Here is a 26,080-nt window from a genome sequence, read left to right as displayed (position 1 = left end):
GAGGAGGTGTCCCAGGAGCAAGAAGTCAGGGAAACAGCAGAGGACCCGCCTCTGCCTCGAGGTCTGAGAAAGCCACCGGGTCCCCAGCGTGAAAATGAAGTGCCTTATGTGTAACAAGTTCAAGGAGAAAATATCTGGAGGGAGAAAGCTCCTGTAATCGGAGAGGAGAGCGCATACAATCGGCGTGATCCCCACCGCGGAAGCCCCGGACTCCCCGAGTGTCCTGTCCCGCCGGTGGCCCGATAAGGTCGCCAAAGAGAAGGCCCTTCCGTTCAGCCAAAACTCACTGCTCGATGCTTGTTTGTTGAAAAGCAGAGCCTTGGGATTTTAGGGATTAGAGGGACTCTGAAGCCTCTCCCACCCGGCCACCTTTAAAAGAATGAGGTAACTAGAACTCTCGGGTGGTCAAAGAACATATCCGATGGGGCCTGGTATCAGACGTGGCCCAGAAGGGGGGTGTCTGGACTCTCAGCGTCACTGCCCCATGTTCAGGGCGCGGGTATCTAAGTATCTCCCGACCCAGCACCCGGCAGGTCTGTAGTCAACTGCTGAGTTCTCAGGAACCACAGCGATTTCTGCTTCTTTTAGTTTTTTACTGCTCGAACTGCACCAGGGGAGGGAAGAACAAGTTCCCGTTCGAGTCCATCGGCTATCCTCGACGTTACCACTTTTTTATGAGAGTTGGGTCAGAAAGAACAAACGTTCCGACCGCTGTCTGCAGCGTGACCTGGAGATGATCTCTGGCCTTGGTCCTTGGTGCATGCCTTGCCCCTGGTCCCTTGGGAAGCAGCACCGGGAGAGCTGGAAAGCCAGGCCGTGGCGGGGGCAGGCCCCGGGGTAGGGCCGCCTGCAGGGGGGCTCCGGGGAGGGGGACCCTGGGACAGGCAGCTGCCAGCAGCGGGGACCCAGCCGCCGGCCCCGAGCACCCTGCACCCGGAGGCTGGGGACCCCTGGGGGCCTGCCTTCTGCACCTGTCAGGGTGGCGGCCACCAGCTGACAGCGGGGTGCGATCTACGGAAATGGGGGAGACGGTGCCCAGGGAAGCTGACACCCCTGAATCCCAGGTGTCATCCGAGGAATGAAGAGACTCTGATAGAATCGTGTCACTTGGGAACAAGAGAAATGAGATAGGAAGTGGGGGCGCTCAGTGGCTGGGGGGCATCCTGAACTAGAAGGAAGCTGTGAGGAGTGCCCACGGGGCCGAGGCCCTAGCAGACACCTGTGGCCAGTAGCCCAGCCCGGCCCGTGGCCCACGGAGGCTGCTGCTCCTGCCCAGGCGGCCCAGGTGGCCCAGGTGGCCCGCGGCCCAACAGCTGCTCTGCTGCCTGCGGCCCACCTGACGGGCCGCAGCCACTGCGATGACATGCAGAGGGACCCGGCGCACACAGGCATGCCGGCGACCTCGAGGGCACAACTATAGGACCAAAAGCCCTCACACACACACACACACACACACACACACACACACACAGGCCCAAGGGAAGAGATGCCAGCCACCTGCTGCTGCCGGCGGTGCGGAGGGTGAAGACGCTGCCTTATGTGGCTCTGAATTCTCCACTCGGAGCCGACGTTGGCCTCAGTTGCTGCTCACAGGACGTGGCCCAGGCCAGGCCGCTCTGAGCTGTGGGCCACCGTTGGGGAGGACCTGGCCGCAGAAAGGAGCCACCGCACGCCTGAGCCCAGTGGCCTCTGCAGGGCGGGCCTCTGCCTGCCTCTGGCGCTGAGGGACCGGGGGCCATCCGTGCTCCTGCACCAGGGGCACCCCACCTGGACCCCGCAGGGCAGCCCCAGGGGTGCGAGGCCTGCCCAAGCCCCACATCCCCATGCACATCCACCCTAGTCATGGTGTTCTGAACAAACTGTGCCAAGAGCGAGCAAGAGGAAAGCACGAAGCTCTGCTTTGCTGTGAAGTTGAGCGGACACAGTGGCGCCTCCGGACTTGCAGGTGTGCGGCCCTGAGGCCCACGGGGAACAGAGGCTCCCCCAGAGGCTTTGCTCGGGCCACACGCCAGGGGAGGCAGATGGAGACAGAGAAAGCCGGGGGCCTCCCTCCTCCTCCAACAGGCCCAAGCCAGGAACTGCTGCAGCGGAGCTGCCTGAGGACATCCGGGGGACCCGTCCCTGGGGCCCCAAGTCGGAGGAGATGCTGGCCCAGAGCGACAAGTGGGTGGTCTTAGGTGAATCACGTCCAGCACTCGGGTATTGTCGAGGTTTACATGTCCAGGTGTGCTCGTGTGTTGTGCCCTTGAGTGGTCGGTAAGAGTGTTTCAGAATAGACGGTGGGTGACAGGCCTCCACCCCCGGGAAGGCGGGAGCAGAGAGGCTCGGTCCCCAGGCGTGTGGCCTCAGGGCTGGGTCCCTGCTGCCTGCGACTCCGTGGTGTCCTCAACGGGAGCCACCAGTGAAGGGCTTACAAGCTGGGAGGGAACAGGGCTCGAGGTGCTAAGCCCCCGCAAGTGACAGCTGCTCCGGGGATTAGATTCTGTGCAAACGATGCTCCATTACAGAGCCGTAGGCCACGTACCACAAAACATTCAGGGTGTTCCTTTATTTTTTTTTTAATTTTTTAAATTTTTAAAATTTTTAAAATTAAAAAAATTTTTTTTATTCATGATAGAGAGAGAGAGAGAGAGAGAGGCAGAGACACAGGCAGAGGGAGGAGCAGGCTCCATGCAGAGAGCCCGACGTGGGACTCGGTCCCAGGACTCCAGGATCACACCCTGGGCTGAAGGCAGGCACTAAACCCCTGAGCCACCCAGGGATCCCCCCAGGGTGCTCCTTTAATGCCAATATATACATATATATACATATATATATATACACACACACAAAACGGGGGCTGTGGGTGTCACACTGTTTCCTAAGACTGAAAGCAAAGGACTTCCATGCATCAGAGTCGCTTTTTCTCTGTGGCTCAAACTAAATGTGAGGTGGAATGGAAAACACAAAAGTAATTTATTCGATGGCCTTGGGTTGCCACCGCAGCCCCCCTCCCCGCGCCTGTAGTTCAGCGACAGTATTTGCTGCGCTTCTGTGGACGCTGCCCTGACATGTGTCACCCGGTTTCACCCTCCAGCCCAGGAATTGAAGTGCGAGGAAAGAAAGCGCTTGGGGCGAGCGTCCTCTTGGCAGAGGGCTCTGTCTTCCCTGAACGTCCTCCCGCCGACAAGCCTGCAATTCCGCTCCTGAGCGCTGCCCGCACGTGGTCCGCACGTGGTCGGGGCGACGGCAGCGACGGCAGCGTGTCCTGGCTCGGCTCCGGGCCGGCTCTGTGGTGTGCCTTGGGGGGGGGGGATGTAGCTGGAGAGAGGTTGGAGAGAACGCGGGGGGGGGGGGGGGGGGGGGGGAAGGAGGGAGGGGAGGAGGGAGGGGGGAGGGGGGCCTGAATGGCGCCCTGCAGGCCCTGGGGATGGAGGCCGCCTCCAGCGAGGTCCCTGGGGGCCCGAGCGGCCTGAGGCTCTAGGCCCAGCCCGTGCCCACCTGTACGGCCGCCCGCATCTGGGCGGAAGAGCCCCCCCCCCCCCCCCCCCCCCCCGGGCTCCAGGTTGCCCCGGGGCAGAAGCAGTGCGTGTTCCAGAGAGCAGCCCTCGGAGACCCGGAGACCCGAGGGCACCGCGAGGGCGGCGGGCAGCTCCTACGGCCTCCACTGTGTCCGGCTGCAACGTGCATGTCTGGGCCACCCCGATGCCTCGCGGATGCCACGTGCCATGCCACAGCCGCCTCCCTGCGGCCGGAGGGAGGCCTCCCCTGTCGCCGACCCGGGCTTCCCACCCCTCCCCCTGGCAGGCACGGCCTCTGCCTGCGGTGCTCGCCTCCTGAGCCCCCCCCACCATGGGCCGCAGCTCCTGACCCCTGCAACACGGGGCTCACTCACCCCTGGCTGCCCGCCCCCCCTGTAGGCCGCAGCTCCTGACCCCTGCACCGGGGGACTCACCTGGGTCCCACCCCCCCAGGCCGCAGCTCCTGACCTCTGTACCATGGGGCTCACCCCGGGCCACCCCCTCACCCCACATAGGCCCTAGCTCCTGACCCCTGCACTGCAGGGCTCACCCCTGGCTGGGCCTCCTTACAGGCCATGGTTGCCACGCAGCCGCTTACTGTTGTCCTGGGAAAGGTGCCGTGAGTACCCTGAGTTCCAGAAAAAATTACTCCCTGTCTGGATTTTGTCCTGATGATGAGGGTCAGTTTTTGTTGCCTAAATGAGGAGAGACCTTTCAGTTTAATAGAACCTTCTATTCCCCTGGCAGGGAGGGTACAGCCAAGGCCCCAGCCTGGAGACGACGCTATTATGGGAAATTCTGCTATTATCTGGTGAGGAGCCAGACAGTGATGCTGGCCAGGGCTCTGCGGGCAGGGGACACAACCCCAACCCCAGGATGTGTACCTGGGCCTGAGAAGTGAGCTTGTCCGGAGATGGCACAGGCCTCTGCAGCCGGCAGTGCACGCACCGCCTAGATGGGCCGCCCCAGGGGATCCCTGGGTGGCTCAGCGGTTTGGCGCCTGCCTTTGGCCCAGGGTGCGATCCGGGAGCCCGGGATCGAGTCCCACGTCAGGCTCCCGGCATGGAGCCTGCTTCTCCCTCCTCCTGTGTCTCTGCCTCCCTCTCTCTCTCTATGTCTATCATAAATAAATAAATAAATCTTTAAAAAAAAAAAGAAATTATAGATGGGCCACCCCAAAGGGCCGCGGGTAGCTCCAGGCCCACCTGCTGCTACACCTCCCACAGGCCTGCAGTACAAACACTGAACAGGGTGGTCAGGTCATTAAGGGCCCTTCTGCCCTGGATGCTCCCTGGGGGCCATTCACGTGACACACAGAAATTGGCCAAAGATGCATTTTGTGTGAGGCACGGTCGGAGTTCTTAGAGCCACAGATGGCAACCCCTTCACCACCCTTGTGCCTCTGCCGCGCAGCTACCCTCCTTTCCGTTTAGCTGTAACTGGTTATTCCAACAGGTCTCAGACTTTTGGGAATGTCTAGACCAAAAGCAGACAGCGTAAAGTCATGTGGTCCCAGTGGCAGGCCACCTCCTCCAAGAACCTCGCCCTGTGCTCAGCTCCACTCGTGTGCCTCTGGCTGCTTAGGGCCCTTGGGGGAATCCCTTCTGAGCCTGGAAGAGGCGTCTGACCTCAGTGGTTTGGGGCTCTCCTTATAGTGTGCAGTGGCTTTCGTGTGCCTACGTATTGCCCAAACAGGGACATTTTGGACAGTGAAAGGGGCTCTCTTGTTAGGCCAGGATAACAGACAAAAAACAGAGTTCTCTCAAGCAGAGTGGGACATGGGATCAGTTAACTTGACATCTTCTGCAGTCTGAGCGGCCAGTTCCAGGACAACCAGAACAACCCCTCTAAATACCCTGTCACGGGGGCTGAAACTCCACCGTCCTACATAACGACGTTTCTTTGTAGAGACTTCCAGCTCCTTCGCTCTCTGCGGCTTCTGCCTTGTAAAGCCGAGCCCTCAGTTACGACTGATTTCCTACTAGTTCTCTGTCCTGGCAGAGTGGCCCTAACAAACCCAAGCGCGCACTTGACCGCATACATTGCAAACTTAGGGCTGCACGTCCCAGGACGGCTTTCAGCCCTGCCTGGAAATCTTACATTTTCTTAGTCGTGTGCTTCACAGCATCAAGGACAAGAGGTCTCATCCTTTCTCTTCACACCTCCCGTGCCTCCCATCCTCTGTCTCTACCAACGATCTTTACGCATCTTGTGCTAAGAAAGCAGAAGGAATCAGAAGAGCGCTCTCAGTTTTCCGCTTTCCCTCCATTTCCAGCACTGCCTCTTCGGGGCAGGCCGCAGACATTTCTGGCCTAGGCTGCTGCAGGCCCCCCTAAGCGGCAGTGTCCTTCCTGTCGCCCCGCCGGGTTCAGCCTCAGCCCGAGATCCTGCAAAGGCGCGCCCCTGGCTAATGCCCTGCACCGCCACGGCCCATGGAGGTGCTCCCCGCCTTTGACGTCACCAGTCACCAGCTCTTGGGACCCTCCAGATGGGAGCCTGGCTGTCTCCGCCACGACCTCCGACGGCCCGTGACCTCGGTGCGGCCCCTGGCCTCCCAGCGCCCGGGTGGCAGCTGCAGCCACCTGCCGGCGCCGAGCCCGCCAGAAACGGACGAGAGTCATGCTGGGCCCTGCTTGCGTGACCCCGGGGCTACCCTGGGCCCTCGGGCGGCGTCCTCCACGCCCGGCTCCGCTCTAGCTGCACCGCACAACCCTCCGCCCAGCCAGCCCGCCCGCCCGCCCCGCAGCCCCGCCCCGGCCCCGCCCCAGCCCCGCCCCGGCCCCGCCCCAGCCCCGCCCCGGCCCCGCCCCCGCAGCTCCGCAGGCCCCGGCCCCGCCCCCAGGAAGCCGGCCCCGCCCCTCGCGGGGAGGCTGCGCCATCGAGGACTCGGTGCTCGACTACCGGGCGGATCGACGGCGTCGGCGCTCCCGGCGGGCGGAAGTGAGGGCGCGGGCGGGGGGCGGCCCCGGGTCGGTCCGCGAGGAGCGCCGGCGCGTTGCGGTGGGGGCGTCGGGGCGGCCGCGGCGCCAGGTACGTGCTGCCTAAGGGCCCCCGCGGCTGGGGTGAGGGCGGGGGCGGGGGCGGGGGCGGGGCGGGGCGGCTCCCGGAGGGCGGGGGTGGTGCGCGCCGCGGGGCCCGCCTCCTGCGCTGCTGCGGGGCCCGGACCCTGAGCCCGAGGGCGCGGCGCCCTGTGTCCCCCCTGGGCCCGGGCAGCTGCTGGAGGAGGGGGGCCCGACCCGCCAACGGCCGGGCACCCGCTGGACCCCGGAGCCACCCCCACCCGCCCCGGGCACCTGCTGGAGGCCCACAGCCCTACCCCCCACCCCCGACCTGCCCCAGGCACCTGCTGGAGGCCCGGAGCCCCACCCGGGCACCTGCTGGACCCCGGAGCCCCTCCCCCACCCGCCCCGGGCACCTGCTGGACCCCGGAGCCCCTCCCCCACCCGCCCCGGGCACCTGCTGGACCCCGGAGCCCCTCCCCCACCCGGGCACCTGCTGGACCCCGGAGCCCCTCCCCCACCCGGGCACCTGCTGGACCCCGGAGCCCCTCCCCCCACCCGGGCACCTGCTGGACCCCGGAGCCCTTCCCCCACCCGCCCCGGGCACCTGCTGGACCCCGGAGCCCCTCCCCGCCCCCGGGCACCTGCTGGACCCCGGAGGCCCCCCCCCACCCGGGCACCTGCTGGACCCCGGAGCCCCTCCGCCACCCGCCCCGGGCACCTGCCGGCCTGGAGCCCTGACCCACTGCCCCTCGAGTACCGGTGGTCGCCGTCCCCATCCCCTCGTGCCGCGCAGTCGTTACCGTGCCAGGTGGGAGAATTTATTGGCGGAGAGCGGGTGTGAAGCCGGGTTGCTTAGTTGCTCAGATGGCATCGCGTACAGGTGCACCGAGCCTCGTCTGGGCGCCTTTGTTCGCTGCTCTAAGCGTTCACGTTTACTGCCTGATTTAATCCTCTCAAGAGGTAGCTGCTCTCATGTCCCCACTTTACAGATGGGGAAGCGGAGCCCGCAAGGTGACGAAGCTGGTGTGTAGTTCCGCAGCCTCCTGACTTCCTTTGAGACCATCCCCGAGTCTCCAGGCCTGCACAGCCAAGCACGGGGTCATCTCTTAGGGAAGCCTGTGACGCTTTACTCGGTATCCTAGGATTTTGTGAATAGCTGTCCAAGAAACAGTTCTTGAAAAGCTTGTCTTTAAACGGAAATACACTATTCTTAATTGGTAATTAAGAATTATAATTATGAGAATTATAATTATATGGATCTCAATTGTGAGAAAGTTTCTTCTTTTTTTAATAATTCTGAGTAAATTTATAAGGAGAATTTTTTTTTTTAAGATGTTAAAGAAAACATCTTTAACAGATGAGAGAGAGAGGCAGAGACCCAGGCAGAGGGAGAAGCAGGCTCCATTCAGGGAGCCCGATGCAGGACTCGATCCCGGGTCTCCAGGATCAGGCCCTGGACCGAAGGCAGGTGCTAAACTGCTGAGCCCCCCGGGCTGCCCTATAAGGAGAACTTTTAAAAATACTTAAGAATGAGCCACAGCTCAGTTAAATCCTTGGGATGCGCTATGTTGAAAAACTAGTTCTACCTGAGGTTGTGTGGCTCAGTCTTCTAATATATAATAATATTTTATTTATAAAAGCATATTTTGGCCAGGCTTTGTGTCACTGCCTCTACTAACAAAGAAACTAGAAGCCAAAAGTTTCCTGAGGATCATCTGTGGGTTAAAAGTTGTTAACTCAAGGGGTCGTAATAGAGGATGATGTGTGCTTGCTACTCAGATGTTCTCTTCTGTTTACACAGCAGAGAAGCAGAGGATCCCCCAGCGTAATTTGGAATGACTCTTGGAGGTTTCAGAAATTTCTTTTTTTTTTTTTCATATCAAACATTTGATTGTACTGAATATAATTTTGGACTATTACTTTTGAAAAGATGATTATTAACCTGCTTAGCTAAATTTTCATTCATCCCTTTAATATTTGCGAGCCTGTTATGTATGAATCTTAATGGGAAATGAAATTGGCGTTCAAAAAATTTTGCAGAGGCATTCTTCTAATAAAGGACTTTGGATGATTTCTAGTGTCCTGGCAGGATAAGGCCAGTTTTATAGTTAGTCTTTTAAGTACTTTTCCCACCCATTTTTCGATTTATTCATCTTTACGTAGCCAGGATCCTAGTGCAGCACCTACCGCACTGCAGGAGCATAAACGTTTTACTGAGTGGAGGAGTTTTAGGCCAGTGTCGAGTAGAGAGGATTTTGAAATCGACGGGCATGGGAACGAACGTTGATCAGTCTGCTAAGCAGAAGGCTAGGATGGTGAGGAGCGTGTCCACGGATCTCCTGGAGCGCCTGGTGAAACTGCACGGTAGTCGTGTGGTTATTATCACATGGTTCAGTGTATGTTTATGTTAATTTAAAATAATTATTCTCGATACAAACACACAAACTTAAAGTAATTGCAGGGAAATATGACTCCCAAAGCTCTGTGACACCCATAGTCCTCCTTGGCCCTCAGTGTGAAAGTTACGGCATCAAAGCCACCATTGACTGGTCTGTGAGCTACCACCCACCTGCTACGCAGCTCGGGCTCCGCCTCTGGTCCTCAGTGTCCTCTTTCCTGTAACCACGTTATCTGTACGAGCTCTTCCCTGGTTTGAACGCTTCTAGCTCAGTGATTCCTGCAGCCAGCTAGCACTGTTATATCCATGTGTTGTCCTAGGGGCTATAGCTGTTATTGGTATTTACATAATCTGTCAAAAGGCTAAGTAAGTTCTGGCTGGACGGGGGTTAGCCTTGGTCATTTTTCGTCTCCCAGTTTTACATATGCCTGGCACATTAGAAATAAAATATTAGGCTAGATTCAGAGGGGCAGTTTTGTGCTCTCGATTGAACAATAGCTAAGAACTTGACTATATATCAAGTGTCCGTACAGCAGGAATTCAGATGGGGGAAGTTTCTGTTGGAGTTGGGACAGAGGTCAGTCCTTGATGGGAGGATCTGGCCCTTCGTGGGGAGGGCACAGGAATATCTGGGTGGTACACCAAAAACAAAGGCCCACAGGCTGGTAAGTAAGTGCGTTTTGGATTATGGAGTGCCTTGGGGGTAGGGCAGAGGAGTTCGGAACTGATTTTTTATGCATTTCACCCCCCAGGAGAACTGTATTAGACTTGCTCAAAAGCTTCATGAGCATTCTTTAACTTGATTCTGTCGGGAACGTTTAAGATGACCAGCTGGATGTGGTGCATCCCAGTCTTGATTTCTGGTTTTGATTTTAATCATTCCTTCTACTTACGTTTCCTTTTTAAGTCTGGGAGCCAGTCGTGGAAAAAACAGTGGACACTGGGGTTTAGGAAACGTGGAATGTGGTTAATTAGAGGGGAAGCTGCATAAGGTGGATCCAAGCAGGCCCCTAGTGGTGCCTGGCACCAAGCGGGCATTCAGTAGTCCTTGTGCAACGACCAGCGGGTTCTCCCATTGCTACTTGCTGGCTGTGCTGCCGTTGGCAAGGTTGGCTCATAGTTTCATCCGTGAGGTTTGATGAAATTTTTGAGGCCTTTCCCACTTGATATTGGCGGGTGTATGATTTTTAACTTCCATTCTTTTATAATTTTACTGAAAGACAAGACAAGACTAAAAGTCAGGAATATTTGGTTTTAGTTTAATTTTAATGAAATCCCCATGTGATTGACATGATGTGTATCTGGATAAATGAGAGTCTCAGCAGGAATCAGAATTCATGCCAGATGGTTCACATAAGGAGGTTTTAATAAAGGGACTACTTGGCGGAGGTGTGGGCGAGGTTAGGTGACAAATAAGGGGTAGTGAGGCCCAGAGAGAAACCGACCAGTGGGAGGAGCAAGAGGACAAACTGCAGCCTGCTGGGAGCTGGGGCTGCAGCGAGGGGTGTGGCTGCTGCCAGAGGCTTCCGGGGTGGGGTGGGGTGGGGGGCAGGACTGTGGCGCCCCCACCCCAAAAGAGTCCACTGCCGACTCTCTCTCTCCTTCCTAGCAGATTTCTTAGATAGTTGTTGATACTCCGTTTCTAACTCATCCCACTGCTTTCTGGTTTCAGTACCCATGATTCTATTGAAGGTTAAGGGCATCCATGACCTCCTTGTTACAAAATCTTGTTCTTATCATTTCCCCAATATAGTGCCTGGGACATAGCAAGTCTTAATAAATATTTGTTTTGACTGAACGAACAATCTGAGGGTTCCCCTATTCCAGATTTCAGTTTATCTATGTCTTTAACAAGGAATCCGGCACTGTACTCTCTTGAGATGCTAGGTGACCAATCTCTGTATAGATCCCAAATCTTCTTGATGACTAAACAAAGATAGAAATCAATTTTATTTGTTAATGACTCCTTCAGTATTGGCTATATGATTTTTCTGAAAAACCAAACACCAGGACTTTTTTTTTTCTGAAAAATTATGTTTTCTAAGATATCAAGAACTAATGTTTTGTTCACCCAATGCAAACCTAATAAACAGGGAATGGTAAGGGACATGAGTACAACTGGCAGTAGATGGAATGAATAATGCTGTGCTTTTACATGAACTACTCTTCCTTCTTTAATGAAGTAGTATATCCTCTTTGAAATTGTTGTTTTTGTTTCTGTTTTGGTAGAGTGATAGAAAAGGGGGTAGATTTGCACTGGCCTATTTCATTTTCCGTATGTCATCAATATCTGCTGGCCTGAGTTAGAGAACCAGCCGCCTTTAGGCCTAACAGCTTTTGGCTTTGAGTTGTAGTGAAGGTAGTTGTCCTTTGGCAAGACTTAGCCTGCTAAGACAAGAGATTTTATAGTTTGTGGAAAATAAAGAAGGATACTTTTAATTAATTATGCATTTTTTAAAAAAGATTTTATTTATTCATGAGAGACACACAGAGAGAGGCAGAGACACAGGCAGAGGGAGAAGCAGGCTCCCTATAGGGAGCTGGATGCAGGACTCGATCTCAGGACCCCGGGATCACGCCCTGAGCCGAAGGCAGACACTCAACCACTGAGCCACCCAGGCACCCCAAGAAGGAGATTTTTAATTAACTCTTTTAATGAAGATGAAATCCAGTGCTTGTTTTAGATTAGCTGGGTACTCAAGTATTTATGTAATAGATCAGTTATGTGGGAGCTCTGGAGAGCCAAATTGTCAGGCTTATATACTTATATACTATCTTGCTTCCAGTCTTCTCTCTTAGTCCTTTCTGTACATTCCTTCCCTTTTAATCCCAAACATTATAGCAGGAGTGAAGGTATTTTTCATGTATATATACACACATATATATATGTGTATGTATATATAAAATAGGTATTTTCCATATATATGAGATATTGTAAAGTGCCATTTATCATTTGTATTTTTAAAATCATTGTTTTTTTTTCCCCAAATGAATTAAAGCATAAAAACTTATGTCTAAACTTAAAAGCATGGTTATGTTTAAATTATATTTTGTTTGTGAGTGATGAAGGAAAGAAGAGCTGGGAAAACAGGGATGCTTTATTTATTTATTTGTTCAGTCCATCCTTTCTGCAGATGTCCCTTCTGAGACCAGTGAGTCTTAGCACAATGTATACCCTACATATCCTTTCAGATTTGTGCATGACTATATTTTTGTTGACCACGGTTTTGAGATACAGCAGGAGAGAGATGATTAATTTAGAAAGCTGGATGGAAGAGTTCGTGACCCTGTCTCTGAGACTCGTCCCACCCTGTGCCCTTAGATGGTAAAATGTGTGGCTGTGCTGAGATAACTTGACCTTGACCCTGCACAGGAAAAGTAGAGTCTGAGTTTACAGAAAACTGAAGGAAATAAATTACCATTCTTTAAAACCCTTTTCCAATATCTCTAGGAGGTCCCTCTGGGGTTAGCACAGCCCAACCCCAAGAGGCAAGTCTGTTCTAGGATAGGTTGAACCTGACTCAAGGCGGATGTGATGAATTCTACATTTGGTTCTGTTGCTGGGTGGCCTGAGAGTCTAGTTGAGTGTAATTTTATTGTTGAAATGCTCTAGGCATCTCTGCAATGAGATTTTTCTGGAGTCCTTTGGATCCATGATGGCTCTGGACAGGATAAGTCTACATGGTGCTGCTTAAATGTTAATATGCGCAGAATTGGCTGAAATGTAGGTGGGGTTGGGTTGGGGTCTTGAGATTCTGTTTGTGATTTGTTCCTTGGTGATGCTAGTTTGAGTAGCGTGGGGAGGGGTGGAGTTTGGGGGAGGTTCTTTCTTTTCCTTTTTTTTTTTTTTTGGCTATTATTTTTTATAGAAGACTTTCACTTTTCTGTGGCCTGATCTAGGAAAATAGTGCTTTAACATCAGGCTTTCCTTGGCCTATTTGGTGAAGGTTCTCCAAGTCTTAAGTGTTATCAGAAGTTTTGCTACTCCAACTCTTGGTCTTCTCCCTTTAGCTGGGCTGAGCCAAGCCTCTCGGGACTGGACAGAGCAAGATACCGGATTACTTGTTTTCTTCACATTTCTTGGTAGCTACTAAAATCAGCAAAATTCTTCTTTAATAATCAGTAAAAAAAAGTTAATAATTGTAAAGCTAGTTTTGTGTTTCCATTTTTGTTTCTTTTTTCCTAATATTACTGCTACTAGTTATTTTTTTTAATGTATTTTTAGCCTGAAGTTATGTAAAAAGCTTTTATTCCACCAGTAAATATTTTGGTACATTAAAGGTTGTGTCACAATGAAATATGGGAAAATCATAAAATTAGAATTTTCTGACCTTTGTTGCAGAAGCACTTCATGCTCTGCGCTTCGTTAAAGGAAAAGAGGCAGATGGGTTAAAAGTAATAAAATATAAATCTGAAAGAAAATGCATTTATTGTGCCCAAGTTCAAAAAGGGTGCTGCCTGTGTTCTCTAGGGTTTTGATGGATTCTTGTCTCACGTTTAGATCTTTCATCCATTTTGAGTGTATCTTGGTGTCTGGTGTAAGAGAATGATCTAGTTTCATTCCTCTGCACGTGGCTGTCCAATGTTCCCAGCACCATGTATTGGAGAGACTGTCCTTTTCCCAGTGGAGAGTCTTTCCTGCTTTGTGGAATATTAGTTGACCATAGAGTTGAGGGCCCACTTCTGGGTTCTCTTTTCTGTTCCACTGATCTGTGTGTCTGTGTCTGTGCCAGGACCACACTGTGTTGATGACCACAGCTCTGTAGCACAACCTGAAATCTGCCCTTGTGATGCCTCCAGCTATGGTTTTCTTTTTTAATATTCCCCTGGCTATTCGGGGTCTTTTCTGATTCCACGCAAATCTTCAGATGATTATACTGCATGTTGGTAGGTGGAACTCCAATAGAAAAATGCACACGCGAAAACAGGGAAATGCATTCACTTAAGTATCTGTGGCACATTCCAAGAGAAGGTGGCCCTTGTCTTTGTTGTGAGGAGCTTTGCTGTCCTAGTGCAGTGTCCTCCTTGACCTGTGCTGGGTGGGGGGTTAATCGATGTTAAATGCGTGCTTTGTTAGTCCCTGTGTAAGGCCCCCCTCTCCCCCGCGGTGACAGCTGGGGGACCTTGCGTGCGAGCCCGGGCTTGGCCCCGCGGGCCTGTGTGGTCCGGGTGTGTGGTCCGAGCCCCGCCCGCCGCCACCGCCGCCGCCGCCGCCGCAGCCCGAGCCCCGGCCCCAGACCCAGCCCCGGCCCCGGCCCCGGCCCCGGCCCCAGCCCCAGGCGCGGCCTTGCTGGGCTCCGAGCGGCGGGCGGGGCTGCCGGGGGCTGCAGGGGGGCTGCTGGGGAAGGGGGGGCTGCTGGGGGCTCCTCGGGCTGTCCCCCCCCCCCGCCGCTCCCCGCAGCTGCAGGGCTCGCAGCAGTCCCTGGGGGGAGGGGTCCTGGGGCTGCTGGGGGCTCCCCCTCCCCCCCCCCCTCCCCGGGCTCCGAGGCTCCGAGGCTGGGGCGGGGCAGCACACACCCAAGAGCCGGCCGAGTAGACGTGTCCAGAGGGGGAGGCTGACACCGAATCCGCGTGAAATCAGTGAAACGCCGCCCGCGTCGGAGGGTCTGGGGGTCCCGGGTCAGCGCAGGCCGTGCCCCGGGGTCCCCGCAGGAGCCCGCGCCTCCGCCGCCTGCGTCCTGCGTCCTGCCTCCTCCCTGTGCCTCTCCTGAACGAACAAATAAAATGTCAAGAAAACAAATAAGCCGAGAGCCCGGGAGGGGGTCGCGCGCCGCCGGCCTGGACCACCTCCCGGACCAGAGGCCCCGTCGCAGGGCCCCGCGGAGGCCGCTCGGCGCCCCGGGTGGGCAGGGAGACCCGATGCGATGTGCGGGTCCGGGCCGGCCTTCCTCTGGGTCCCTTCCTGCAGAGCCGCACTCGCATCCCGACTTTACTCTCCTCCCCCTCGGAACACTCGTGCTGAGCCGGCCACGCACTCCGTCACCGTCACCGTCACCGTCACCGAAGCCAACACCGACCTGTCCCCTTCCCGCCCCCTGCGGTTTGCACCGTTGACCTCCATCACCTCCCGCAGCGGAGCTGCTGCCACGGGCAGGTTGTCCAGGACCGGGAAGCCGAGGCCCGATGCTTTCCAGGAGCGCTCATACGGGCAGCTCCCCGAGGCTCCACTACGTGCATTATTTTTCGCTATTTCATTACTTTTAAGCCTGAGTTTCAGTAAATGGGCTCAGTGTCCGTCACCGGGAAGGTTCAGTCTTCCCTGCGTGGGCCAAGGTCTCCTTTGGTCTCCTTTGATCTTAAATCACAAGACTTTAGGAATTTAAGTAGTGTCAATTGCTTTTTCTTTTTTTCTTTTTTTTTCTTAAGTGCTATCATTCTTGTCTTTCCTCTTGTGTCCATTTTTGGGGGTTCTCTGCAGTGAAAATGATAATCTAACACTCTCAGGAATTCAGTAGCAAAATTAGTCTATTGACAACGTTGTGCAACCATCACTACTATCTAACCCTGGAACGTTTTTCTCCAAAAGGAAACCTTGAACCCACTATCAACCCTTTGCCATTCCCCTTCCTCCGGGTATCTCTAACCTACTTTGACTTCACGGGTTTACTTATTCTGAACTTTATACAAATGCAGTCATATACTGCGTAACGTTTATGTTGTTTATGGCAGAATATGTGCGTAGTGTCAGTCACTATGTTGTACCTGACAAGGGAAAATTCTATAGAGAGAACACTGTTAAGTGATGGGTATGTCAAATAAACATTACAAATAGGATGAACTTATGTTTCAGAAACTCAAATATTAAACAGGAACTGTGAAATGTTCTAGGCTTGTGTTTGGTAGAAATGCCATGTGTGTACTGTCTGTCAGTCACCCAGGCCTTCCTTGCAGCAGTCAGCAGCGACCTATTCCAGCCTGCCGTGAATTGACCAATGTCATTGCTAACGGGCTTTTGAAATTTGATCTAGAACTCTAAAAGGATAAATCTTGATTGAACCAGATCCCTCCAGTCCCGTCTTTGCTTTTATCAGGCTAAATCCTCCAGGAATGAACAATGAACAGGAAAAAAGAGTAGGATTTTGCTCTAAGTAACTGAAGTGGCAATTGGCCTCAACAGCAGTTGATGCTCTTTCAAGGGCAGAGAAACTGTCGAGCTACAGCCCTTTGCAGCATTTTAAAAATAGCATTTTTAAATGCATATTGGTTGAATACAAGTTCATCTTTAAATCTAAGACAAAAATTCTCTTCACTTGGACTTTTCATTATTTAGAATCGAAAAGTGAAATCTTTTTACATATTTTCAGTTCTGCTCTTTTTTTTTTTAAGATTTTATTTATTCATGAGAGATACAGAGAGAGAGAGACAGAGAGAGAGAAAGGCAGAGACACAGGCTGAGGGAGAAGCAGGCTCTGTGCAGGGAGCCTGACGCAGGACTCGATCCCAGGACTCTGGGATCACACCCTGGGCCCAAGGCAGCGCTAAACCACTGAGCCACCCGGGCTGCCCCTGCTCTTCTTTCTTATGTATGGATTTGGACAATTGAAAAGTCAAACTTAAGTCAGTTTTGGCTTGGTTTTCACAGAAATGAAAGATGGTTGAAAAATATGTATTTTGGGGCACATGGGTGGCTCAGTGGTTGAGCCTCTGCCTTTGGCTCAGGTCCTGATCCTGGGGTCTTGGGATCAAGTTCCGCATTGAGCTCCCTGCCTGCTTCTCCCTCTGCCTGTGTCTCTGCCTCTGTCTGTGTCTCTCATGAATAAATAAACGAAATCATTAAAAAAAATTAAAAAAAGAAAAACGTGTTTTTCTAGGGCAAAGAATTATGAAAGGTACAACGAGTGCTCGCTTTGGCAGTACATACACTAAAATATGAAAGGTGCAACAAATTTTGATAGACATTTAAAATATTTTTTGGAAAAGGATACATATTAAAGGTCTGACCCTACATATTAAAATTTTTGATTTTCAGGCAATTCTTTATGGAAGAGGTTAATATCAAGCTTTTCACCTCTGGGGCCTTACAATTAGAGACCATATTTGAACTTGACTTACTGTCATCTAGAGGAGACCCATAGAAGAGTTATTCTGCTCAGATCTTTGTGGTTAATTTGGGTTCCTCTGATTATTTTCTGTGGTATGAACAAATGACTTGTCTTTATAGTTAGTTAGCACTTTGTAGAGTATTAAGAGGAGCTGTCACAGGTTGAGTAAACTTTTAGGTTATTGTTAGAAGACTCCATTTCTATAATAGTTTTTGGTGATTACTACTGTAGCATGGATTTATTGGTTTATATTTGATCTTAGTCTAAAGGCTAACAAACAGATTTACCGGTTTGAAAAATAGTATATGGGACATGGTACAGATTGAAGGAATGGTGTCTCGAAGACCACATCTCAGTGGTTTCTCATAGCTGGGATTCCACACGGCCTGAGGTTTGCTGCTGTCATTGAAGAGCCAAAAGAAGAGAGTTCCCAGTGAGCTCATGTTGTTCCCAGGTCTGTTCAGCCCAGCTACTGTGTTCCTGAGTGTCTGCTTTGTTCTGAGACTAGGCTAGGTCCTAGGAGTAAAGAAAAGAACGTGATGTAGCCCTAGCCAAGCCCATCAAGGACAGTTCTTAATCAGGGACCTTGGTACAGTCTTGCTTTTTGCCTTTTTTTTAAGTACAAGATATTGTATATTATCCCTTTCCTAAGAAAATCAGTGTATAAGTGAAGTGAGCAGGTCTAGAATCGCCAAGAGGAAACGTTATGTGGTCAGTATTCCTAAGGAAGCTATGTATTGCCTTGGAGCCCCATCCCTAAGGGCTGCTCCATACCATGCTCTGGAATTGGCCTTTCTGCGTCCAAGGCCTTATTGCATCTCTAAAAGACTCGTGTATATGCTCAGTGCCACAGGGAAAGCAATATAATAGCGTATAAAATGTGACTTCCCTGATCCCTCTAGCCTCTCTAGTCTCATTTGCCGAATAATGCTAACCTCTGGTGCCTATCCACCTCAGACCTTCTCCATACGCATACAAGCACGTATACTTGTACGAAAGTAGGCTTTATCTATCTTCCTTTCCATTCCTTCCCTCTTTCTTTCTTTTTCTTCCTCCCTTCCCTTCCCTTCCTTCTTTCCTACTTCCTCCCTCCCTTCCTCCCTTCCTTCTTTCCTTCCTTCCTTCCTTCCTTCCTTCCTTCCTTCCTTCCTTCCTTCCTTCGTTAGGTCAAGATTCTAACATCTCAACTGTAACAATGTGGAGGAGCAGAGGGAGAGAGAGAATCTTAAGCAGGCTCCATGCTGGGCGTGAACTTGGGCTCCATCCCATGACCTTGAGATCATGATCTGGGCCTAAATTAAGAGTTGGAAGTCTAACAGATGGAGCCACCCTGGCCCTCCTCCACTGTAACACTTTTTGAGACAACATAGGAAAAATGAATTGGGGTTGGGTACAGAGTCCATTGTAGAGATACAAACTAAAATATTTGTGGATGAAATGATATGTCTGGGGTTCATTTTAAAATACTCCTTTGAAAACAACATAAAAGTGTTTTGGGAACATGGAGGTTCATTATGCTAGTTTCTTCTTTTACGCATGTTTAAAATTTTCATAATAATAGGTAAAAAGAAAAAAATCATGAATTAGATTAGCATAGAGCTAAGACCTGTTTTTTTTTTTTTTAAATTTTTATTTATTTATGATAGTCACACAGAGAGAGGGAGAGAGAGGCAGAGGGAGAAGCAGGCTCCATGCACCGGGAGCCAACATGGGATTCGATCCCGGGTCTCCAGGATCACGCCCTGGGCCAAAGGCAGGCGCCAAACCATTGCGCCACCCAGGGATCCCTAAGACCTGGTTTTGAGTCAACTTTGTGACTTACCAGCTGTGACTTTGGACTAACGTTTAATCGTTGCTGATTCTATCACTATTAATAAAACCATTTAGCATTTTAGAATATTTACTTCTAGAAACTTTTTCTGTATATTTTAAAATCATAGATAAAAATTATATATTTATAAATGTGTAACATAGATTTTAAAAAGAATTGTGTATATATATATATATATATATATATATATATGTATTTTTATTGAAGTTTGATTCACCAACATATAGTATAACACCTGGTGCTCATCCCCTCAAGTGCCCTCCTCAGTGCCCGTCAGAATTATGTGGTTTTATTTGCAAAAGCTGAAAGTGGGTATAAATACCCAGCTGAGAGTGTGGATTTTCACTGGATTTATTACATGAAACAAGAGCCTGTCACTTCTTGACAGATTTGGAGGCCTTTTCTTAGCCTAAGATGTATTTTCAATGAAGCTGATAGTTTTTGAGCAACAGCCAGCTGAGGTGGTCAACCTAGTTTTCCCTGAATCTTGATGTTTAGATTGTCCTTGGCCTTGGGGGAAGGAGTGATGGTGATGTTAGTTTGGGGTTGTGCTGGAGGGTGGCAGCCGCCAAATATGGTCCAGACCATAGTCCTCCAGGTTTGGACCTCAGTCACCTTTTTAATAGAAGCTCTCTGTGCTAGAGTGATGTCCCTTGGGTTGATTTTCCCTTTTTTCACAATAGCCTTTTGTCCAGGAAAGGTCACTTGATAAGCAAGCTGAAATTTTTCCAAGCATTTGATCAAGAGACCATACCATGGAAGGTTTGTAATATATTATATACACATGCATACACAAAATGATTTTGAAATGTTCAGAAAAAGTTCTTGGAGGTAAGTATTCCAAAAATGTTAAATGGTTCCTAAATATATATAGATTTGTGTATTTACATATATACATGTTTATGTCTCTTTAAAAATTAATTTGCTATAAATAATCTCTTGCTCTGGCATACTTTCAAAATACTTCACTTGCTGCATAATATTTCTTTGGGTGGACCTTCACATTTTAGTTACATTATTTTTCAGTTTTTTGGGATGTTTCTATTTTTTTCCCCTTTGTGATAATAAATCATCACAATTATGGAAATCTTTATGCCTAATAACAATCTCCATGGTTTGGATTATTTTATCCATTGGTCACCTTTTAAGAATATGTTTTAAGTCTCAACAAAATATTAGCAAACTACATTCAACAATACATTAAAAGGATCATTAACCATGATCAAGTGGGATTTATTCCTGGATGCAAGGATAGCTCAGTATTCCCACATCAATCAATGTGCAACCCCACATTAACAAAGTGAAGGATAAAAAGATTTTATTTATCTAAATAGATACAAAAAAAAGCATTTGACAACATTCAACATCTGTTCATAATAAAAACTCAAAGTGGGATTAGAGGGAACATACCTCAATATAATAAAGTCCTTATATGACAGTCTCATAGCTCACATTGTACTCAATGGTGAAAAACTGAGAGCTTTTCCCCTAAGAGCAGGAATGAGACAAGGATGTCCATCTCACCACTCTTATTCAACACAGTACTGGAAGTCTTAGTCACAGCAGTCAGACAAGAAAAAGAAATAAAAAGCTTCCAGATTGCTAAGGAAGGAGTTAAACTGTCAGTATTCGCTGATGATATATTGTGTGTATGTGTATATATATATATACACACACGCATGCACGCACACACGCACAATGGGGAAAAGAGAATCTCTTCAATAAGTGGTGCTGGACTGCTTTATTAGACCATATGCAAGGATAAATTTAAAATGGATTAAAGACCTAAATGTGAGACCTGAAACTATAAAACTCCTAGAAGAAAACATAGTAATCTCTTTGCATTGGCCTTAGAAACATTTTTTATATGTGTCTTCTCAGGCAAGGGAAAAAAAGGACAAAAATAAACTACTGGGAGTACATCAAATATAAAACTCATGCACAGTAAAGGAAACCTTCAACAAAGTGAAACGGCAACTTAATGGGAGAAGGTATTTGCAAATAATAAGGGTTTAATTTCCAAAATATATAAAGAACTAATATAACTCAACACCAAAAACCCAATTAATCCAATTAAAAAATGAGCAGAGGACCCGAATAGACATTTTTCCAAAGAAGACCTGCATATGTCCAACAGACTCATGAAACTGTGTTCAGCACCACAAATTGTCAGGTAAATGCAAATCAAAACTGCAGAGATAGTACCTTTCACCTCTGAGAATGACTGAAATAAAAAAGATAAGTACTGGTGAGAATGTGGAGGAAAAAGAAACGCTTGTGCACTGTTTATAGAAGTGTAAATTGGTACAGCAATTGTGGAAAACAGTATGGAGGTTCTTAAAAAAATAGAAATACAAAAAAAAAAAAAAAAAAAGGAATACTGTATGATCCAGTAATTCCACTGCTGGGTGTTTAGCCCAAAGAAAATGAAAACACTAATTTGAGAAGATATTTGCACCATTATGTTTATTGCACTATTGTTTACAATAGCCAAGATATGCAAACAGCCTAAATGTCCACCTTTGGATGAATGGATAAAGAAGTGAGGGAAGGATGGGTAAGCCAGGTGAAGGGGGAGGGAAAGGTACAGAATTCTAGTTGTGGGATGAAGAAGTCACAGCATGACTGGTACAGCATAGAGAGTATAGTTCAATGGTATTGTAATAGTGTTGTCCGGCAAAGATGCTAGCTGAACCTGTGGTGATTAGAGCAGAAGGTGTGGAGTTGTTCGGTCCGTATGTTGGGAAAAAAAGAGATTATGTTCCAAGTCAAAAGATAGAAGCATTTGTAAGACTTTGACATATTTTGCCAAAATGTTTTCCAATGGTTTATATTAGAATGTTCATATTTATGTTGGAATGGTTTATATTGCTGCCTACAGTGCATCGGAGCACTACACACTTAGTGGAAAATCATGATTGTCTTAGATATTTTTCATCAGTCTAACAATGGAATCTCTTGTAATTTGCATTTCTGTGAGGTTGAATTTTTTCCTTTTTTCCGTATATTTATTGGTTGCATTTTCTCTATTGTGAATTTTCTGCTTATACCTTTACTTTTTCTTTGTCTTAATGTTTTCATATTGGGTTTGTGAGACGTGTTTATGATAAAACTATTCATGTTTTATTTTGAATATTTCCCCTAATTTTTTGTTTGGCTTTTAAATTTGGTTGTTGCATTTATTAACCTATAGAAGGTGTCCAGTTATTAACCTATAGATGTGTTCACGGTTGGGATTCTCCCGTCAGGTCCAAACTGAGTCTTGCCATGCACAAAGTTGTAATACACGTTTACTTTTATGTTGTTTCTAGGTATCTTGGCTTAATCAAACTTATCTTTGACTCTTTAAATAACTAGGAATTCTTTAACTCTATAGATGTTTGAAGTAATGTAAGCAAGAAAATTATGCTTTGGACTATGACTATTTTGGGGATTGGAATTAACATATTAAAAATAAAGAAATAAGAAAATAAAGCAATTGTTTAGAATATTAAGCTTGGTATTTGGCTCTACTGAGTATAGTATGGAATTTTTTCATTGGATTGTGAGGTACAGTACTGTGGCTTTAAAGAAGTAGTTTCCCCATTTGCTGTGAGGTTGATATCCCCTGGTTCTTGAGACTTAATCATTGTTAACAATTGCAGTAATTTATTCAGCCCTCTCTGTCTTGCTTCTTGGGTCTTTTTTACCCAAATTATGTGGCATGAATCTCATAATTTTTTCTTTTCTCTGTTAGCAGTATCTTCTGTCTTAAAATAGATTAAGGTCATCTTCCTGTAAAGTTTCACATCCTGTCTCCAACATGGCAACACAGTTAATGACTCAGCTCCCAAATTCACTTAAAGTTGGTTTTTTACATGTTCAGAGGAGCAATACTTTTATAATGGGCTTTAAAGTTTGCAGAGATTTTTGACATACTTGGTTTCATTTAATATTCTTGGTGTACCCATGAAGTTAGCTATTATTCCCATTTTATAGATGAGAAAACTAAGAGTTTAAAGGGAACTGACTAAATTATATAGTTAGGATTTGAATATTTGTCTTATGAATCCTATTAAGTGGTTTTCTACTGATTTTATATCTTTCCCAGCTGAACAGATTGGTTTGTCTGGCTAAAGTGTGATCTAGTGATACCAGTGTTCTTTATCCCATATAAATCAGTGGACTTTGTATTGATGAAGGCTGTTGGTGATGTCCTTGGTTCCAGTCGGCATCTCTTAGTGCATGTCCATGGCCACACTGCAGAGCTGGGCTGAAAGGTCAGCTGGCCAGCACTTTTGAAACCATTCCTTTTTGGTGCCTTTTCTTTTTTCTTTTCCTTTTCCTTTCCCTTTCCTTCTTTCAAGTTTGTTCCATACTGGGAGCTTGAACTCATGACCCTGAGATCAAGACCTGAGCCGATAGCAAGAGTCAGATGCTTAACTAACCTGAGCCACCCAGGCGCCCTGGTGCCATTTTCATATATGAAGGATAATCAGTGTGTGTGTGTGTGTGTGTGTGTGTGTGTGTGCGTGCGCGTGATTGCAGCCACAGTCACTATAATCTCATTGCCTAGGTGTGACACCGGCTTTTTCAGTTATCAGTTGTTGGGTGTTGGACAAAGTATTAATGAGGTATCCTCACAGGGGAGTTGTGAGGATTAAAAGTTCTCACGTGGAAAGAACATAATAAACGTTCAATAGTTATAACTGTTGTTACTATTATTAATTGATGTTTGCTTATTACATAAGACGTGTTCATTAACGGCCAGCTACATCCTTTACCGATGTTTTGTGTTGTTTCCTATATTGTAAAATGCCTTAAGCAAAGACAAGATGTTACTAATGTCCCAAATGAAGAGATACTTGTTCTTACACACCTCAAATGCTAACTGTCCATTACACATGAAAACTTCAACCCACTAATTAAATAGTCAAGATCCTCATAAGGTGTAATGTGGGAAATCCAGAACCTTTCCTCCTCAGGGTCTCCAGGAGAACTGTCCTCCAAAGAGGCAGTTTGGAAGCAGTGGGTGATACAGCACCCGTCTTCATGGACTCTGCAAGAGTCAGAAGTCAGTAGCGCTGGATTCTCCTGTCACTAATCTGTCATGGATAAAGGCCATAAAAGCATTACTGGCCAGATTCCCTTAAAGCACTTGGAGTTAAGGAATTTCTAAATATCTGTTTCTGTCTTCAGTGAGCCTGAGACTCTTTTGTGAAAAGGGAGGATTGGCATTTACTCCTAGTGGTCCAAAAAAGATTGAAAAAGGACTGTTTTAAATGTAGATTTTATTATTATTCAGGAATGGTAAGGCCAACAGTAAGAGAAAAGGTAGCTCTTGAAACGACAAAAGCCAGGGGTGCCTGGCAGTTCAGTCATTTAAGCATCCACTCTTGACTAAGCTCAAGTCTTGATCTCCGGTTCCTGAGTTTGAGCCCTGCTTTGGGCTCCACACTGGGCATAGAGCCTACATAAAAAGGAAGAAAGAAAGAAAAACCGGCAGTTTGTTATTCACAGTCCGCAGGAGGAGGGGCATACCATGCTGGGCAGGGCAGGGGGAGCCAGGGTTGAGGAAAGTACTAGAGTTGGTCAGAAGGCAGAAGGTGTAGGGATGGGCCAGAGCCTTTATTGTGGTTTTCTCGGAAGGAATAGGCGAGCAGGATATGCAAGCTGAGCTGGGTTGGGATTGGCTTGACCTTGGCAGGCTCTGGCTATGCAGGTGTCCTTAGTTGGAATGTTGTCCTGGACTGCAGGAGCCCCGGGAAGGTGGCTGTGGACCCCGGATGGGTTCATTCGCATATATATATATTTTTAAGATTTTGTTTATTTATTCATGAGACACACACACACACAGAGGGAGAGAGAGCGGCAGAGACACAGGCAGAGGGAGAAGCAGGCTCCATGCAGGGAGCCAGACGTAGGACTCATCCCCGGTCTGCAGGATCACGCCCCGGCCGAAGGCGGTGCTAAACCAGGAGCCACCCGGGGATCCCCTCATTTCTGTATTAAATGCGTGCTCCTGGCTAGTGGTTTGCTGTCTCCAGGAATTAGTTAACACAGAGGAGCAGTTCCTTTCCTGGTCTGCAAGGCTCCAAGATGTCAAAGCTTCATAAAATACAGAAAATAAAACATGATCAATACATGGACCAGGACTTTGTATCACAGCTTCAGGATTTAATAGCAGAGGAGAGCAAAGATCAGTAGAGCAGTGATTCTTATCACCCATGAGAAGAGGCATAAATTTGACCTAGAAAAGAGTCTGAGAGAGAGCATTTGATATCTAACCTCCTTCTCTTCCCAGTTATTTTTGAAGTTATTTTGGAGATTTTCTTCTGTTTACCACAGTCCAAACTCATTTTAACTCTTAGGCTTTGAAAAGTGTTCACAGTCCACATTTTGTACAAGATTATTTTTTCACAGGGTGTGTGAACTCTTCAGAGGAAAATGGCCCATAGGCTAAATAAATGAAAGAATAAATAAATCACGTCAAAGGCTAAACAAATTCCATATATATATATTTATACCAAATTATATGAAGAAAAGAAGCACTCATGTTAGCAGTTCTTGTCATTCAGTTAGAATCACCTGTTCTGTAATTATTGTGGCAATTTAAAAAATCCTCATTTTGATCTTAGTTATCTTTTTAGGTATAATGGCTTAAATTTGGCTAATTGCAAGTGAGTTATGACCAATTTGGCATTTTTGCATGCTTTCTAGTTTGGAGTTTGGTAGTTCTATTAATCTTTGAACCTGGCACAGCAATATAAAATTTGATTAGAAAAAATGATAGTTCTGGGTGCCTGGCTGGCTCATTTGAAAGAGCATGTGACTTTTGATCTTGGGATCATGAGTTTGAGCCCCACACTGGTGTAGAGATTACTAAAACAAAACAAAACAAAACAGAACTTAAAAAAAAAAAACAATGATCATTCGGTTTCCTATTTTTGGATCAAGGTGGTAGCAGGTAACCACTTTTGTATACTTTTTGGTCTTTATTTGTCATCAGCACTTGTCTGGAACCTACAGGACTACCATAGATATCAAAGTGAAAACCTGTCACAGTAAGTCTTCCCTATGAGTTGGTTTGTTAGTATTTTAGTAGATAGGGATCCAGAAAGGGAGAGTCAGAATAAATAGGGATTAGAGCCCAGGGATGTGGGATGATCAGCAGTCAGGGCTTCTTCCTGAGGCCCAGGTAACTGTAAGTAAGACACAATGTTAAGGAAGATGGTGGTAGTGAGCTCCGGAGTTTGAGGGGTGGGAGGAGCGGGAGTCTTGTCAGGGACATGCTGAGATCCAGGGCTCACTGTCGCTCCTCCAGAGTG

General features: G+C 48.3%; 1 protein-coding gene across 6 annotated transcripts in view; it reads left to right on the top strand.

Annotated features, from left to right (window-relative positions):
* Nucleotides 1–6,434: 6,434 nt before the first annotated feature.
* Nucleotides 6,435–26,080, top strand: part of EXOC2 (exocyst complex component 2) — a 224,900-nt gene continuing 205,254 nt past the window's right edge. For 4 of the 6 annotated variants that reach the window (XM_038584007.1, XM_038584006.1, XM_038584008.1 and 1 more), the window contains exon 1: nucleotides 6,435–6,530. The gene's annotated coding sequence lies outside the window, so the exon portion shown is untranslated. Of the gene's footprint in view, nucleotides 6,531–7,190; nucleotides 7,311–7,438; nucleotides 7,463–26,080 lie in introns of those variants that run through there. The other 2 variants (XM_038584003.1, XM_038584005.1) reach the window with 2 other exon arrangements.

The sequence above is a fragment of the Canis lupus genome, chromosome 35 (genome assembly GCF_011100685.1).
Source record: "Canis lupus familiaris isolate Mischka breed German Shepherd chromosome 35, alternate assembly UU_Cfam_GSD_1.0, whole genome shotgun sequence".
NCBI classification, from domain to species: Eukaryota; Metazoa; Chordata; class Mammalia; order Carnivora; family Canidae; genus Canis; species Canis lupus.
This window is presented reverse-complemented; position numbering and strand designations above follow the sequence as displayed.